Genomic DNA, 7,446 nt, shown 5'->3' on the forward strand with positions numbered 1-7,446 from the left:
ATCTATCTATCTATCTATCTTTCTATCTACCTCTGTCTATGTGTATTATGCAGAGATAAGTATTTACGCAGAGTACAATTTCCTGGAATTGACTCTCCCTTTACCTCATGGGTGCTGGGAACTGAGTTCAGGTTGTTAGGCTTGAAGTCAAGTACCTTCAGCAGCTGAGATAGTTCTCTGGTCTTGCGTATCTTTGTAAATGCTGCTTGCTAGCTTGTAGTTCTGTCCTCTCCTTTACCTGGGATGGCATTTCAAAACCAGCTGATTTCTACTCATTTTTCATAGTTCTGATTTCTGCCAGATTCTATGCCTTTTATGTTCTCACGGGAGCTGGTGTGAACATCAGGTTTTCCACATACATTTGTATTTTAATAATTCGCTTTAAGTTGTCTGCATAAGACTAAGCCAAGCAAATACTGTCCTTATGCAATTTGGCATCTTTGAGTTGGCCGGAAGTCCCAGTACAGAGAAACTACTCATTGGCTGATAAATGAGTGAACCAATAAAGCTTGGGAGCAGGAAACTTCTAATTGCAATGATAAAATGAATAACACAGGACTAACTTTACATTTATCCTCGCTTAATTACTTTATAACTGCAATGGTATTAGGGCTTTTTTATCATAATTCTACAAAAATGATCGGAATAATAGATCTTTCATAATGCTTTGTCCAGTGCCAAGTATTCTACTGGGTGCTCGTGTGCAATCTGAAACTCCTGTAATAATGAATGAAGCTGGCCAGTATAGATAGTTTCCTCCCCATTAATTCATTCTCCCCAGTTTACCTTGCAAATCCAGATGCGGAGATAAGCCCCCATAGTTATGGGGTTAAAGATGAAATGGTCATAATTTTTATTTAGTGTTTTCCATATAAATGCACCTCATTATCTGCTGCACCTCATTATATATGATCTATTTTATGACCATTTAGTTCTCCTTAGCAGGCCCATTTTTATTTCTTTATGCTAGCTGTCTAAACTCTTAACTTTATGACTCCATTACCCCGGCTCTCCGAGGCCCGCTGTCCCACTCCCACGTGGATAATGTAACTGTGCTGTTGCCAGGCCAGCATTTCTAATAAATCCCTCACACACAGGCAGACAGCAGCGGAGCACACAGCGGCTTGTGTCAGGCTCTCATATCACACCACTAGACTCTCATTAGGTCCTTGTGCGAGAAATTACCACTGTGCCTTCTCCAGGCACAATAGCATTAATGAAGTTAGGAAATGACTCCCACAGATGTTTGACACTCAATCAATCCCACTTAATTTAATTACACTCCTCAAGGAAAGACAAAGGAGATGCTCTGGCAGTCCAACCCTTGCTTTTTATTTTCTCAATCGCTTTTTACCCCCTTCTGATTTACTTAATCCTTGCTGAGAAATGTCAGTGTAATTAAATGAAGTTATGATTATTTAAAAGTGGACTTTGTTATAATACCTTGTATCATTTTCTTCATCTCCACCCCAGCACACCGTGTATGTGTGTGTGTGTGTGTGTGTGTGTGTGTGTATGTATGTGTACTCTCCTATGGAACTGGAGTGGGAGAGTGGGCAGAGAGGTGCGCCTGACTCCCTGATGATCCCGCCACTTCTTCTGTGTGTAATTAAGGACACCAGTAGCGCAGACACTTAGATGCTTCTGTCTTGAAAATTTGTTCACTAAGATGCTTCAAGGACTCCTCTTCTAAGTAAACAGATCCTGGGAAATTTTCTTCAGACCAGTCTCAAAATGGTGGACCACATTCATATAGTACCAAAATTGGAAGAAAAGCAGAAATTATGTGGTATTTCCTTGTCTGTCCTCATGTATAACATTCTTTAATCTTGACAGAACCTTGGAGATACAGGTGTAAGCATTATTTTAGAGATAAAGACCGAGACAAAGAGTGGCTAGGTCATTACCTGGCTAGGATTTGACTTTTTAATACACAGTGATCCTAAAATTTTGACAGTCCTTAATGCAGGTATTAAATAATTACTGCTGCCACACGTAAGTTCCAAATCATTTCTGACACCGAAGAAGTTGAAAGGTAAATAGTGATCTAAGGCACTGTGACAGGCAGGGTGGGAGCAGAGCAGAAGGGGTCTAAGGAGTCTGGCATCTCTAGTGAAGTGGAAGGGAATCATTTGGAGAGTTTTCCCTTGTGAGGAAGATGATCAATTTGAGTTTTCGAAGGGGTCGCTTGGCTTTAACATGGACAGCATGACAGCAACCTCTCACAGCAACCATCTGCAAATTCAGTTCCAGGGAATTTGATGGCAGGGGCCAGCGGCATGCATGTGGTGCAGATGTGCATGCAAGCAAGACACACATACACATGAAAGAAAATGCCTCCCAGGATGGGTTCTGTGGCCATCAACCAACATTGCACACACAGGAAGAGATGCTTAATGGGGAAAATATAGCAATTTGCCCTTGAACTTAATATTCCTGATAATGGGGCATTGAGAAAGTCTCTGGTTCCTTACTAAGACTTCAGCTGTAGGTATTGTTTGAGGTATTCATGCAGAAAGGGGTGTTGATGAGTTTTCTCATTGTAAGATATGTAACACAAGAGCCAGAGGGGGGCTGCAAGACACACAGGGGCCTATAATTATGGTAAGTTGGACAGCTCCAGGAGAAGGCCACATACCCATGAATATATGAGCAGCAGAAATTAGATTTGATGGTTTAAAAATAATCAGGTCATAAAGCCAAGTGTATAGAAAGAGGGGGTGATCTTGGAAATCTTGTGGTTTTTGTACAAAATTCCCCAAAAGCTAATAAAATATATAAAGATAACCACTGGAACACATTTATGAAAAATGGCAGTAGAAGTGGTGCTCATATAGCTTACCTAAGGATGTCTGACACCTTGCTAACTAAAGTATGTAGCTTTTCACTCGGTGTCATTCTTTATCTTTTATTTTTTACTTTGTTGAGGCGGATTGAGTTTGATTTGAAGTTTTTCTTAGGGATTTGTATACATTTATGGTAAGTGTTTGCAGCTCTTTGAAGCATGGCTGATCTAACATTTCCTTTCCTATCCCCATCTCAAATTAGTCTGTTTCCTGTCCTCTCTTTTCACACTATATGAGGGGGATAAAAGACTCCACGGGGATTATTTGTGCTGGGAAGGATCCAGTGCATAAATGTAATTGACTTCAAAGGATCTATCTATCTATCTATCCCACGGGGATTATTTGTGCTGGGAAGGATCCAGTGCATAAATGTAATTGACTTCAAAGGAATGTCTCCGCCTTAAAAATGACTTATAATAGATACCGCGGATAGCAGATACAATACAGGCTGCCTGGTTCAATTTGAATTGCTAACTAACAGTGGATTCTCTTTACTCTGTGTAGGTCTTGGTTATCACTGGGTGAGGATTGAGTTGATAAAGTCGGAGAAAGCCCTGGGACCTCTACTATATGTTACACATTGGCAGGCCTAAAGTACAGTGAATCAAGTAGGTGTGTTTATAGTCTTGGGTTCCAAACTAGTGGATAGATCTCAACTTGAATCACGTGGCGCTGCTGAGTCATAATGACATTATAACCTTAAAGTTTCAGTTTGTGTGTGTGGGTTTTGCCTTCATGGATGTCTGTGTACCATGTGAGTACGTGGAGCCCATAGCAGCTAAAAGAGTGTATCAGACCCTCTAGAACTGCAGTGACAGTGAATTTTGAGACATCTGAGGGTGTTTGAAATGGAATCTCAGTCCTCCACAAGAGCAGCAAGAGCTCTTAGCCCAATTAAGTCTCTTTCTGTCTCTGTTGTTCTGTCTCTGTCTGTCTCTCTGTCTGTCTCTGTTTCTCTCTCTCTCTCTCTCTCTCTGGAGTAGGAGGATGAACACTACAGAGGCTTGATACTTGGAAGCTAATTTCCACTTTAAAGCTAAGCTTTTTGATTCTTTACTGTGTGGCAAAGCCTATGCCAAGAAAAACCTGTTGTTTAGAGACATCGTGAGCTGTGAGAAGGAAATCGAAAGCAATAAGTAATTAAAGAACTTTGGAGACAGACAGTTTGTGTTCCAAGCTGAGCCTTGTCACCTACTCACCGTGTCACTTTGGGCGAGTTACTTAACTCACTGTATGGCAGGGTTTTCAACTGTGATGTGTGTCTAATGATAGTATTTGTCACCGGGAGTTTTTGCAAGACTCCAATGAGGTACTGTGAGAATGAATCAGAAACAGTGCCTGCCACATTGTGAGACTCTGTCAAAGGAACCGTCCCTGGAGTTTCACTGCAAGGAGTGCTAAGGTCATTCATTAGCACCACCACAATTAATAGGTGAGAATTCCAAAGATTCAGAGGCAGTCTCTACTCAAAGATGTACAGCCGTTAAGTTTCCCAGCAATTACCAGTCTATCATGCTGGGCTATAATGGGTGCCATAAGCCATTGGTCTTCAAAACATCACAGCTTATCCAAGAACGAGCCTATTGGATAAATGCATCTCTCCTAAGAGAGATGCAGAATGGGTCAGATTTTTAAAGTGCTCTCTTTCCCCAGAAGATGGACACATGGGCTATATATTTGTTCCTAACGCCACCCCATAATATTAGCCAGGGTCATTTATTTACATGTCTATCTTCTCTACTGGATTGTAATTCTTGACTGTTTCTATCACAGATTTCTCCAGCTATAGCTACAGTAGGCATTTGATGAATTGAATTGGAACGTTATTGTTTCTTTAGAGTCTCTTCTGAAATGCCCCAAATATTCCTTATATTCAAATGCTGCTCATTCTGAAATGTTTAAATATAACTCTCTTGCTAGTTTTGTCTTCCAACACCATTTGCGGCAATGTATAGGAGAAGGAGGCTGGAGGGTGCATATATAGACTAAATGAATTTTGTAGGTGCTTCCCCTGGGACATGTTAAAGACAAGGCAGGATGCAGATGTGAATGAATCCCCTGTAAACTCCCTTTTCTTGCAAACAAGGAGAACCCTAAGAGAGACATATATGAATCCCCCTGGAAGGGGGAAGTAGATAAGATCTCCTTAGTAAATTGGGGATGGAGGAGGGTGGTAGTGGAGTGGGGAGGGAAGAAGGGGAGCAGGGAGGAGAACATGAGGGATCGAGAAATTGAGTTTGGTAAAGGACAGAGACAGAGAACAAAGAAGGAGAAACCCTGAAAGAGGGAACCATTGTGGGGTTAGTGAGAAACCAGGGAAGAAACTAGAGAAGCTCCCAGAAAACCACAAGGATGACCCCAGCTAAGAATCTAAACAGTAGTGGAGAGGGCACCTAAACTGCCCTTACCCTGTAATCAGATTGATGACTACCTTAATTGTCATCATAGAACCTTCTTCCAGTAACTGATGGGAGCAGATACAGAGATTCACAACTAAACTCTTGGCCAAGGTCCCAGGATCCAGTGAAAGAGACGGAGGAGGGATATATGAGCAAAGCGGTCAAGATGATGATGGGGAAACCCACAGAAACAGATGATTCAAGCTAGTGGGAGGTCACTGATTCTGGACTGACCGCTGAGGAAACAGTGTAAGGCTGAACTAGGCCGTCTGAATGAGGCCAACATTTGTGCAGCATGGGCAGAGTTAGTGGGGCCACTAGCAGTGGAACCAGTATTTATGCCTAGAACATTAGCTGGCTCTTTGGAGCCCATTCTCTAGGGAGGAATACCTTGCTCAGATTAGATATGGGGATGAGAAGAGGGCGTTTGGTTCTGCCTCAAGTGATATGCCAGACTTTGTTGACTCTCCATGGGAGGCCTTACCCTCTCTGTTAGTAACACAACAGATTAAAATGTAGACTTTCATCAAGAGAAATAGGTGTGGTGTGGTGTGGTGTGGTGTGGTGTGTGTGTGTGTGTGTGTGTGTGTGTGTGTGTGTGGTGTGTTCTGGCAGGAGGCAAACTGAAACCTTAGAGACTTTCACATGCTAACCAAGTGCTCTACTAATTAGCTACATTTCTCGTCCTTCTCTGGAGTTTTGGGACTTTTAGGTGGGAATACTGTAGCACGTAGCTCAGTGTGGCTAGGAACTCACTAAGTAGCTGAGGATGACCTTAAATTTCCAATCCTCTGGTATTCATCTTCCGGCTGGAATTACAGGCACGAACTGCCATAACCTGCTACTCCTCCTTTTTAAATTTTATTTTGAAACAGGATCTCACAGTTTGGCTATGCTGGCCTTGAACTCACATAGCAGTACATGAATCTGAAATCTTTTGTCTCTATTTCTTAGGTCGTTGGGGTTGCAGTTATACTCCGCCATGCCCAGCTCCAGATTTGTTTTGTTAACCAGGCCCCCTCAGAGCACAATAAGATTTTATACAAATAAAGACGATGGCGGTGGGATAGACAGAAAAGGGAGGCCAAGTAATATTTAGAAGATGGTGATTAGTGTATTATGGATATCCTGGATAGCAGCTGGGGAGAAGGGAAAGGAATCACTCAATGATGCTATTGTTGTGCTTGGCATGATGGATCTAAGAAGCAGTAAGTGTCCTAGAAGAGGGCCTGACCTAGGTTTCTTTCAGTCCTTTCATGGCTGTTATTTGAAACAAAGGGCAGCTATGCTATAAGTCTGTGTCTAACTGTTTACTCGATGTGGAAGCGGCTAAGTAGCTGGGCTTTTCCAGTTTTAAAATAGATGAGAGTTTTTGTGGGGACATTCTAGAATCGTAGGAGCAGAATGAGAGATGAGTCTGAGAAGTAATAAGCCATTTGGTCTCATTGAGACTCGGCACAATTAGTATCTAGATACACACATGAATACTTGATATACCGCGTGGTTATCACTCATCTTGCAAAAGGGATTTCTTGTCATTTTCTGCTGCTTTTCTATTGTCATTTGGATTACAATTCTCCTGTAGCTAGTAAAGAAACATTGTAGATGTGACACACTGTTCCTGTGTGTCTGATTATTATTATTATAATAAATCCTAACCATTTAAAATCTCCCATTTGTAGAAAATGACTAATACGCGAAAGCAAAATGTACAACCGAAGCTTTAAAAATGGTGATAATTACTTCTCTTGTTTAGGAGAGAAGCCCCATCTTTCCTGAAAATTGAGTGAAGTTGCACAGCTGTGTCAGGGGACAATTCGGTTCTATTTATAAATCAGAAGTTGATAAGTGGACCTTTATCACCTGCCTTGAATATTAATAGGTAAGGCTTTGTGTCAGAGCATCGGGCCATTATTTTATCACCACGTTTGCTGGTATGAGGAGGAAACTACTTGTTCTTAGTTTTAAGGGGAAATAAAACACACTGACGAGACTCGGGGGGCTGATAGTCGGATTGGAAATAATGGCAACAAAAAGAGAGGGCACCGCTGGTTAAAGCGGACCCAGTTACTCATCCTTCTTTGTAACCACATCTCCCACCATGATAGTTTGCAGTTTTCTCTTGTCCCTGGGTGAGTTTGTATATACAAATTGACTTGCTCAATGTCACATCAGCAGGCATCATATGTCTAAATGCTGAC

The sequence above is a fragment of the Microtus ochrogaster genome, linkage group LG1, assembly GCF_000317375.1.
Source record: "Microtus ochrogaster isolate Prairie Vole_2 linkage group LG1, MicOch1.0, whole genome shotgun sequence".
NCBI lineage: Eukaryota > Metazoa > Chordata > Mammalia > Rodentia > Cricetidae > Microtus > Microtus ochrogaster.